Source organism: Lissotriton helveticus, chromosome 12 (genome assembly GCF_964261635.1).
Source record: "Lissotriton helveticus chromosome 12, aLisHel1.1, whole genome shotgun sequence".
NCBI classification, from domain to species: domain Eukaryota; kingdom Metazoa; phylum Chordata; class Amphibia; order Caudata; family Salamandridae; genus Lissotriton; species Lissotriton helveticus.
The window spans coordinates 436,262,616-436,274,173 of record NC_136073.1 but is presented as its reverse complement, the minus strand read 5'-3'; the positions used below and the strand labels follow the sequence as shown (position 1 = coordinate 436,274,173).

General features: G+C 53.5%; 1 long non-coding RNA gene across 1 annotated transcript; it reads left to right on the top strand.

Annotated features, from left to right (window-relative positions):
- The first annotated feature begins 494 nt into the window (after positions 1-494).
- LOC144799037 (uncharacterized) lies at positions 495-1,820 on the top strand. The gene is made up of 2 exons (XR_013603733.1): positions 495-590; positions 1,307-1,820. It is a non-coding gene; the product is annotated as an uncharacterized LOC144799037 (long non-coding RNA).
- Positions 1,821-11,558: the final 9,738 nt, after the last annotated feature.

Below are 11,558 nucleotides of genomic sequence, written 5' to 3'. Positions count from 1 at the left end.
CAGGTAACCTCATCACTGACATCGTAGCCAAGTTCCCCGGAAGTACCCATGATTCATACATATTCCAGAACAGTGGAATATACACACGCCTACTTGCCGGAGAATTTGGAAATGGATACCTGCTAGGTAAATCACATTGACACACCCTGACACTCACATCAGATCTACGTCTCAAGTACTTGCAATTAATGTCTATCTTTCTCCCCCTAGGCGACAGTGCATATGCCCTGCGGTCCTTCGTGCTCACTCCCTACCTCAACCCATCCACCAGGAGTGAAAGGCGATACAACGTGGCTCACAGATCCACACGAAACGTAGTTGAGCGCACATTTGGACTCCTAAAGAGCAGGTTTCGCTGCCTCCACAAGAGTGGAGGTGCACAGCAGTACACCCCAATCATCTGCTGCAAAATAATAGCGACCTGTGCAATGTTGCATAATCTCGCCACCAAGCAAGGCACTGAGGTGGAGCTCACATTTCATGAGGACATTGATGACGACCCAGAGGTGGCAGAGCCCCAAGCCACAGTGGCAGCAGCAGCTACAGATGGGAGACTGAGACGGGCAGAGGTTACACAACAATATTTCTGAGTGAATAAAGAGACACAGGCATGAATGTAACTTTGTGTAAGTAGTTTAATAATCACTACGCCACAGCATTGTTAGCTCACATTGGGCTCACTAATACTAACACTCCATGAGTGTGTTGTCACGGTTCACACCACCGTGACTACAGCCTTGGGTGGAGTGCAAAGTCATTGTTTGTGGCCACGGGCCACAGGGCGGGGCTGCTGTGGCTGTGAGCCTATGTCCTCACGCTGGCCTGTCAAACTTCCCCCACGCCTGCCACTCCTCCGTAAGTCATGCACAGGAGTGCTTGCACCACTCCTGCTGGTGGACCCCTCGCTTTCTGCAGCACAAGTGTCGCCTCCAGTGCCAGTCTGATGCGCGAGCACTAGCTCCATGGCAGTGGTCATCCTGGCCATACCTTCACTTAAATTGGTGCAGCACTGCACTATGGCATCCTGCATCGTGACTGACCGTCTGCACAGCAGAGTGGTAGCAGTTGCAAACCTGTTCAGGGCCTTGGTTTGCTGGCGCACATCCACACGGGCCTTGCGTCTCTCCAAATGGTCCCTGTCCAATTTGTCACACAGGACAGTCATGCACTGTGTGATATCTGAAATTCCTGACGCCATGGATTGTATGCCTTCTGCCATGTCCCCTATGCCCTTGCCTACTGCTTCCAGTTTATTGTTAGTTGTGCGTGCGTGCCTCTGAACCCCCATCATTGCTTTTGCCTGCAGGCGCTGCACCTTCACCATGGTGGCCTCCAGTCCGCAGAAGACACCTTGGACTTGCCGCACATCCTCTACCTCCCGTGGCCGTCGCCCTCGGACACTGGCCCGCGTGACTCTGGGACTGGGCTGCTGCTCGGTGTTGCCTCTGTCCTGTGTGTCACCCTCCACCTCCTCCTCCTCCGATGATGTTTGCAGTATTCTGCGAGGGGGCACATCATGGCTCCTGACTCTTCCCAGCACTGGGGATGGTGATGTGGGGGTGGGTGATAGTTCTGCCGCTCCTGTGTCCTGACTACCAAATAGGAGAGGGGAACGTGGATATTCAGCAGTTGCCTCCTCAGGTATCGGGGCAGCCTGCTCTTGGTCCTGCCCTCCGTGAGAAGTGCTAGGTCCGGCTCCTTCCCTCCTCTTCTCTCTGACCTCAGCTGTGCTGCGCTTTGACTCTCCTGTGGACAGACATGGACATTGTGTCAGTAATGTTGTTCACCTGTGTCATGAGATTAAATACACTTCTATTGCACATTTGCCTGTCTCTCATTTGCCTATGCTACTTGTCTGTTGCTCCCCTTGCTGCAATGCACGCTGACTGCTCTGAGGTATCTACACATGACTACATTTCCCAGGATGCATTGCAGGACATTAGTTAAACCTGTTGTGGAGTCTGATTTATCCTGTGAGGGGAATAGGTAAAAGGGTAAATGATATTGTTCCTGCATCTTACCTGCTTTCTTTGCTCCTCTTGCTGAGCTGTCTGCGTCTCCTATTCCGTGTATACATTCCTTCTCAAGGGTTGTAGCGACCATCTCCTCAATGTCGGTGAGTCTGGGGGCTCTGTTTCTTCCGCCTCCTGTAGCAGCACTTTCCTTGCGGTGGGCAGCAAGCTTTTTTTTGGTGATTATGCGGATGTCATACCACCGTTTTTTTAGGTCTTCAAGGTCACGGTGGGTGACACCAATGGCATTTACCTTGCCTTGTATGTCCAACCAGGTGCTGCGCTTGATTGATTCAGCAACATGCAGAGTTTGCTTTCCAAATATTTTCCCATAATGTCTGACAACCTCCGAAATCAGCACCTGCAGTTCCTCCTGGCTGAACTTCTGCTTCCTTTTGCGCTCAGCAGCTTCTCTCTGTGCCTCCTGGCTCTCCATCTTGCTGTGTAGTTTGTGTCAGGAAAGGCTGCTCCACACTCTGTCCTCCTGCTCTCCTGACTGTTTGTTTCTGCACCTGCATGGGCGTGGCCTGTCCCAGGTACTGGGGTGTGGTGCTTGGATCTGATTGGTTAGTTCCCCTGTGGCTTGGAATTTGGGTGTGGTTGAAGTACCTGATTGGTTCACAGGCACACATGTTTGTCAGTTTCAAAATCTTCGGCGGATAGTTCCGACACGGTAAATACCGGGTCGGTTTTTCCTGACTCGGTATTTTCCGGGTCGGAAGTTGCCATTCATTCCTATGGGCCATGGCACAGGTGGATCGGTTTTGGTTTTTCCGTCTCGGATTTTACCGTGTAGGTATATTCCGAGTCGGTAAATACCGTTTCCGAGTACCGACAGGTTCCGAGTCGGTATTTTATACCGTCATTGTTACCTACATCTCATTTTCCTCCTCGGTAATACCGAGTCGGTATGACTCGGTATTTAAGAGGTCGGTAAATATTATTTACCTACATCTGGCCCTAGATGTTATCATTGGTAGATCAACAGCGCATGTTGTACCAAATATGTTATTAAATCAGCAGTAAACATCATTGATATGTTTAATGGTCAAGAAAGGCTTAATACTTATTAGAACATTGGAATGTTGGGAGCTCCGTTGAAAACAATGGAGTGCTCTGGGCTTATAATGGCTGGTATAAGCCTGGAGCTCCAATGTTTCTTTGTTCACAGCTCTGGCTGTGAACAAAGGCTTCAGGGAGCCTGAGGGGATTCCAATCTCCTCACGCTTCCAAAAGGCTTTGTTTTTTTGTTAGAACATTCTGTCCTCTAGTGACAGAATGTTCTAATAGCCTTATAGCCCTTCGTAGATGGGCTATACCGCTATTAAAGTCCCTCTCCCTTGTTAAAGGCCTTCGGCTCGGGGCCTTTAACGCTGGAGAGGGCCTTTAATAGCAGGTATAGCCCTCTACGGCGGGCTATAAGGCTATAGTACACTGGGAGGGATATTCACAAGGATTCAACTCTGATTTATCCCCACCCTAAATCAACAAATGTGGAGATAGATTAAACACCCCATTCATAAGCTGTTGCAAACGGCAGACATTACCTGAATTCCTGCGATAACTTCCCCAAAATTTAACTCCACGGTGGACACCACCAACCAACCTTAATGAGATGCAGAGTAGGCATTCCCATGCAAAAACCAAAGAAAAAACCACAACACCACATTTGCAACGAAATGCAATATCTGCGAAACGAACCAAAAACAGGCGATAAGCTGCGGTAGCAGCAGGGAATAAACACATGCCTTCTGCTGGTGTTAAGCAGGACAACTACCCATAGCACGAAAGGGAGCCCAGCCGAAAGACACACGTGAAGTTCCACAGATGCCACTGAGACAATGATCATGCACCGCGGATACCCATGAGGGTCACAACACCCACCGCAACCACCCCAGGCCCGCCACCACCCCCAGGAACCATCCCCCCCCCGGGGAACACCACAGAGGCAGCTCACACAAAGACAGTGGACCCAGCTGAAATGCACCTGCTGCCCACAGTCATGCAACTCATGACACTGCCAATGGGTACGCAGCACAACTACGTCCAACATGACACACAATATGCCAACCGACCAGACACGTAAACATGACACCATTGGGAATCTGGCCGTGCCATGCCCACAACAAAGCCACGGCATGGCACCACAGACACACAATAGCAGGATGTGAGGAGAGGCATGTAGCAGGCATGTGCGAGAGCGGCAAGTGACTAAGGAATGTGAACCTACCCAATGCCAGGTGTGGTGTGGAGGTGCCAGACAGACCATAGAGTGCAAACCACGGAAATGGCCATGTAGCGAACAACTGCTGGTGCATGGACTGTAGTGGCTAGTGGACGCTACCATTACCCCACATGCTGAGGTGCAGAACAATGAAATTTCACGTTACGTCCCCCCCTGCATTCGCGTGCATAGTGGGTCGGACCTGCGTATGCCAGACCAGCGTAGGGGTGTGAACAAAAAGTCAGTTGCACTGGACTTGGTTCTCATTCGGAATCGACCACGTGTCAGCCAGGGCGGCACCTCTCAACCAGCCACGAGTCCTGCGCCAAGCACGGCGGGGCCTGCATCCCTGAGCCCCTGCTGCACCCCAGGTCGCTGGTCCCCAGACCCGTCATGTCTGCCCCAGCACACCAACGAGGTTCCGCTCACCTGCCTACACCTGCGTATGTCAAAGAGGGCCCACCACGTGCCTTTGCAAGCTCCGAGGACCAGTCCCGCGACCTCTGCTTTGGCCCAGTAGGTCCAACATGTGGAACTGTGTCCTGAATCCTGAATGGTCATGACCCCAAGTCCGTGCCAGAGGCCACAGCACCAGACCCCCTTCGATCAGTGAGGCATATTTCCATATGGCAAGCCAGCCACACAAGGTGTCACTAACCCTGTTCAATGCCAGCCGGCCAAACAAGGTACCACTAACCCTGTTCAACGCCAGATGGCCACACAAGGTGCCACTAACCCTGTTTGTTCAAAGCCAGGTGGCCACACAAGGTGGCACTAACCCTGTTCAATGCCAGGGAGCCACACGTGGATGAGGGCTCAGGCCTACCCTGCGGACCAGTCGATCCCACATCCAGTACTCAGTCGCGAATCATGAATGGCAGAGTTCACACCAGTAAATGCACAGAGAGGAGTAAGAGGAAGATGCATCTCAGTCCGGACGAAAGCCGGGTCAGAGTCACGGAGGTGTTCGAACACTATCAACGACTGACCTGGTGCCTTCAGCCCTATCCACCGCGAGTCCACGTCCCATGTTGCCACTGAACCTGAACTACGCAGGCCGGTGGGGCCATCCAATCAAAGTCGGCGATACTCAGTGAATGGGCCATGCTGACCACTGCCTCAGGCCTACCCTGGGGTCCAGTAGGTCAGACATGTGGAACTGTGTCTTGGGTAAGATGTGGAGGAGTTCACACCATTGGACACGCCTCATCAAAGGCCGCATCCCCTAACAGCACTGGTGCCACTAACTCTTTGCGCAATGAGTCATGGGCATCTGGTTGGACCTTGGTGGTATCGGAGTCCATGGCCTGGTGATTTCCTGCATCTCCATCAGGCTGGACTGGACTTGGTGTGCGACATGTGTCTGTTTCATTCATCTCTACCAAAGTGACTGTTTCAGTGTGGTCCTGCCCCCTGCATCATGCCCTGGAGGTACTCCTCCCACTGTCCTCCGAGACACTCCGTGACACACTCCTTTTACATCTACAGAAACCTGCTCAAAAATCGAGACCCTGTCCCAGTGCCCCACAAGTCAGCGTCCCATGGTGGTAGTCCCGTGCAGGCCGCTGTGCATCCGAGGCCTCTAACTCTGTGCAGCACAAGTCATGGGGCCTTTAATTTTGAATGGTTGTTTCCTTTGCATTGTACACTGTTGCCTATGTCTGACTGCACTAGGCAGCCCTTGCTGGCTGGTATGCACACACCACACACACATCCAACACAGGTGTCACTCACTATGTGTGCCTGCTAATAAATGTGGATGTGCGCACGTAGCCATTTCCAACATCTGAGCAAGTGTATCTGTGTGGTCATTGTGTCAGCGAGATGGGCACGGGCCCTGCAACATCACAGTGTGCTGTCTTCAGCAGGCGTTCCCATGTCACCTCAGCATTGGCATTGACCCTGGATATGTGGCTTCGCACGCACCTCCCTGCATGCACAAGCGCTGTGTGCTGGTCTGGCGTACGTCAGGTCAGCGCAGGGGTGTACTGAATTGGCAGGAGAAGCAGGGCGTGACTTGGACCTGGCCCTGGGCTGGAAGTGCAGTAAGTGTGTCTCTGTGTTGGGGTATAGTCACCACCAGGGCCACAGTAGTCGATGTTGCAATCTAGCATGCACCAGGAGGGTGGGCCTGCACGTACGGGGACATGTAGGTGTGCAAGACCACTCGGGTCTTAGCACATGCCTGCCAAGTGTTAGGTGTATCACCCCTGCAGATGCATGAGTCGGTTGCCTGTCCTCATTTGCAGCACGGTCCCAGCCAAAAATGGTCTGTACACCTGTATCCGCCTTGTCCGGTCCATTGGCCTACACTCCCGTGGCCGCACACCTTCAAAGGCCAGCGTCACTGTTGGACCCGGTCCTTTGGGCAGGTTCACCCCGAGACTTTTTGCTTTTTCGTAGCCTGTTTCTGGAACCTGGGTTGGTGATTTTAGGCCTCTGTGCACTCTTTCAATGTGGTACAGTGTAAAGTGCGTGTGCTCTCTGTGTATGTGTGGTGAGTGACCTGCCCTCCCATAGGAATGAATGGGGAATATGTATGCCCATGGTAGATTCCTGATGCGTGGGGAGTGCAGGGTCGAGTTTGATATGTGTGAACTCGTGAGAATGAATGCTGCAGAATGGTATATGCGGCATGGCTGTGTCTAGTCTAGAAGCGCCACTTTTAGAAGTTGGCATAACTGTGTAGTGAGTCTGCTGGCACGTGATTGGCTGATGAGCCTGGCCCAGGAGTGCCTGGGCCTGCTGGTGGATGGACATTCTGTTTTGAGTAGGACGGGGTCTTCAGGGCCCCGGAGGAGGGGGTCTGCGTCAGCCGTAGATGAAAGGCCCCCATCTGCTGTCCGGGATGGGAGGAAAGAGCGGCTGGTGGTGCCAGGCTGTGCCTGTCGGCCCACCATGCTGGCTCTCCCTCCTGATGGCCCACTGTCACCTCTGACCTGAGGCTGACAGGAGAGGGAAACCAGATACACCCAGGGCTTAGGGATCGCTTACACAAAGACTTCAAAAGACTTCAAAGCCTTTTCTGTGTATAAGAAGGGGCTGTGTCCCCTTCCAAAATGTTCTTGTTCTTGCTCTTGAGGCTGACTTGAATCTACCAGGGGTGGGCGCTGCCCAGTCCCTGGATGCCTGGATTCCTGGACTCCTGGGGGACCCCTCTGCCCTGCCTGGGCTGATGGGGGGACTTGGTTTTGCCCCCCAGGGAAGGAAGAGCGCTGGAGTGGTGTTTCTAGCGCCTGGAGGCGCTGTGCTTCCCCCTGAGCGCCTGGGAGCACTCTGCCTGCTGTTCTAGCACTAGGAGCGCTGTGGATTGTGCTCCAGCGCTAAAGAGCGCTTTATTCTGGTTCTAGCGCTGGAAGCGCTTGACTTGCTATTTTTAGCGCATGGATCGCTTTAAATCCCCTTTGGCGCCTGGGAGCGCTCTAGCTGTGTTCTAAGCGATTTGGAGCGCTTTGTTCCCGCCAGCGCTTGAGAGCGCTGTTTAATTTGTGACCTTAAAAGGAATCCGCCCCCGCCTGCCTGCCTGAGGAGAAGGGCCGCTGCGCTGCCCACAGCGACCCGGAAGCGGTTGGCCGGCCGGCCAATCTCAGCGCGGCCGGCCGGAAGTGCCCGCCCCCCGCAGTTCGGGGAAGAAAGGAGAAGGGCGGGAGATGGCGGCCGTTCGCGGGGCTCCTCTCGGCTGAGGAAGCCCCGAGGAGAAGATGGCGGCCGTTGCGGGGCTCCCGTGACCGAGAGGGAGCCCCTAGAGAAGGGGAAAGCCTGGCTGCCTCGTCGCCGGTCTCCCGTGTGGAGAGGGAGACCGGACTTGCTAGGAGCCGAGAGAGAGGTGCCGGCAGCCGGGAGGATGCCGCAGAGAGCGGCGCGACGATGGAGCCTCCCCGCAGCAGAGCCGGTGAGTGAAGGGCTGCGGGGGAGGAAGCTCCTTGCGGTGCCGGTCGAGGGACCGAGTACGGGCGGCCCCGAATGGCAGTGGGTCGCCTCACCGGGGTTACAGAGCCCGCGAGGGGCTCTTGAGGGCCCGCATTGCTGGATGTTGGTGCCGCTTCGGGGCACAGAGTCAGGGCGGCCCCGGTTGGCAGCGAGTTGCCCCAACGTAGTCTAGAGCCAGCGAGGCTCCAACGTACAGGGGGCATTGGGTTGCCAGCCCAGTGGCCGCATCGTGGGGCATTTTGTACTGAGTCCCCCGAGAGGGACTCCCTGCCCGCAGTTGTGTGTGTTTTGAGCCCAGAGAGGCTCGGGTGCCAGGTGCTTGATGTCGAGCCCCCGAGGGAGGGCTCCAACGACCCCTTAATTGGGATTAGAGCCGAGTGAGGATCTTGGGGGGACACCAGTGTTTGTAGAGCCTGTGTGGCTCCAACGTGGACCTAGGTGTTGGTAGAGCCTGTGTGGCTCCAGCGTGGCGCAGTGGGCGCCCCGGCGCAGTTTTTCTCCAGCTGCCCAGAAATTAGTGGGCAGCTGCACCGTTTAGGCGCAAGATGGAGAGTGGGTCCCTGAGAGGGGTAGAGATGGCACAGAGGTGCCCGGCCAGTCACAGCTGCGCAGCACTTAGTGCCAGCTGCAGCGTTTAGGCCCTTGTGAGTGTTCCCAGGTGCCCAGCAAGTAGTGGGCCCCTGCATCGTTTAGGCCCCTGACATTGAGACTCAGGGCGTTCTAGCCCCAACAAGGCCAGTTGGCCTAGGGACTGCCACAGGTGGTGGCTTATGTAGGTTTTGCGCAATTGTATGGGTATCGTACCTCTGAATGTATTTCCTTGCATCATGTTTTATTCCTGCACCTCTGAATGTTTTTAGACATCATGTGACTTTTGCGCTACTGTATTTTTCTGGTACCTCTGAATGTATTTTTATTGCATCATGTGCTTTATTCTTAACAGCGCTGAATGTGTAGGTTTATGCATTATGTGTTTTATTTACTACTCCTCTGAATGTATATTTATGCATCATGGGTAATGTGTTCTTGCTTAGACCTCTAAATGCTGTGTGATACTTAGGTGGTTGTTCTTTTTAGTACAGGTGGTCCTAGTGAGGTCCTGGTCCCCTGCGTGACAGTCTCCTAATGGGTTTAGGGTTGCGTAGGAGGTACTTACCTGTTCCCAGTAGTTACTGGATTAGATCTATAACTGTTACTTTGTGTTACAGTGATTCTATACACTTTTATTCTAAGTTCTATAAGTACTAATTCTATTTCTAAAAGTGCTGATTATGACAGTGGCCCATGTGGCCCTGTCCTGTGTAAATAATCCCTTGTGAATATTGCCGTGCCAGTTGGCACAATGTACATGTGTGATTTCTAGCTGATATATTTTGACAATACAAAAGTTATTTTAATATAACCTTGTGTGGAGTCTCTTTTGTGGTGTGCCTAGTATGTGGTTGCTGTTGTGCGCTGACGCAAATGCTTTACACATCGCCTCCGAGTTTAGCCTAGACTGCTCGTGCCAAGCTACCTAGAGGGTGAGCAGGGGTTATCTTGGCGTGTGACTTCCTTGCCCTGACTAGAATGGTGGTTTCTGCCTGGCTTTGGCATCAGCCTTAGCCTACCAGAAATAGCCGGTTCTAACATTGGTGGGTCAGCGGTGCGGATTTGGACTTGTGTTTGCGCAGTGCCATAGCGACAACTGGCTACATTACAAAACTCTGCATTTTTCAGATAGTCACATGTTTGGGATTATTGTTTTTGATTTTGTTTTTCCTCAAGAGTGCCATTTTAAGATGGTGTTCCTGCGCTTTATGTTTAGGGGCAGATGAGAGAAAATGACAGGGCGGGACGCCAGTAGAGAGGGGAGGTTCCCATAGATTAGGAATCCCTTGCTGGGTCCAGTGTCCAATTCTGGTTCCTGTCCCTGTGTGGGTAGATGGAAGAGGGGGAGGGTAGAGGAGAAATTGCTTGCTCAGGAGGGTGGTTATTCTCTGAGTGTAGTGTGTGTATCTGGATTCTCCAGTATGGTAGGATCCAGTGGTGGCAGCTTAAATGTGTCCAGTGCGTGAATTCCCATTCCCAGTTCCCAGAGTATGGTGCCTGGTGCTCAGTAAGAGGGTGACAGGTTGAGAGTCAGAGGCAGTGAGGAACTGTCTCACCAGTCTGGAAGGGGAGTGTGTGGATGAGTTCTGTGTTGAACTGGAGGAGTTGGTGTGAGTATTTTTTTAAGGAACTTGCACGTGTGGTGGATGTCTGGCGGTGTGCTGGATGTCGTGCAGAGACATTAGGGAGTGATTCTAAGTAGTGGCTTGTGTATCTGATGATCCTGTGTAGGTGAAGAGGTTCATGTGTAGCCCAGCTAGGTCCCATTAGGATGGTAGGGGTGTAGGGGCTCGCGTCCTGTCTCAGTGGAGGCGGAGTGAGTGTGGGACGGTGTGTCCCACGTTGGCCCGAAACCCTGTCTCTGGGCCTGGAGGGTTCCTTAAGGGAGCTCCAGGTCAGGGGCCTAGGCTGTACTTACAAGTCATTTGAGGAGGATCTTCCTGTGTCTAGAGGACGGGGAGTGTCTGTAACCAGAACTCCGACGGTCCTGGTGTTGGGCAGTACCGCTCCTAAGTGGAGGGTGCAAAAGTCCTGGCTCGCTGAGCATTTGACCGTCTAGAGTGCCTGACCATTTTTTTGGGGCCTCTGGAGGTTGTTCCCCGAGGAGGGGGGAGGCCAGGTTCAGCCTGATCTGGAGGGAAGGGCATCTGTAGTCAGTGTCCTGACTGGTTGTTGGCTTCCAGGGGTACCGCTCCCAGGGGGGAGGGTGCAGAACTCTGGAGGGGGGTGCAGAGGGACGGTGTCCTTACTTCTGACCCCGGTGGGAGGAGAGTGTGTCGCTGCTACGCCGCTGGCGTGTGCTCTGTCTAGCCTGAGACATACTGGGCCTGTAATCATGGAACTGGAAGGGGGTGCAGAAGGACGGTGTACTTCTGACCCCGGTGCAACTTGAGGGTTTAGATCCTAGGTTGGGAGATTAGGAAACTTCTAGGTCAAGAGGAATCTCTACTAAGGTGGATCAGCTGAAGAGACTGAGGGGGCTGCCCTTGCTGTGTGTTCTGGGGCCCACCTGCAGTTTGTTGTTTCCACTAAGGTAGAGGAAAGGGGGCTTTGCTGTGTGCTGTGTCCCCCCACCTGCTTGAAGAGGGACTGTGCTGTGTGCTTTGTACCTCAGAAGTGGAATAGTTTCCAGTTGGTAGACCAGTGACGGAGTGAGGTCCTGATCTGGTAGGAGAATTGTGTTCTGGTGAGTGCTTCCCTGTGAGGGTGCGGGAACACAGAAGTAGAGGTAGGTTGAGGCATGCTTGCCCGTGACCTCTGGTCAGCCTGGGGGTGTGGACCCTAGGTTGTTGGATCAGTGG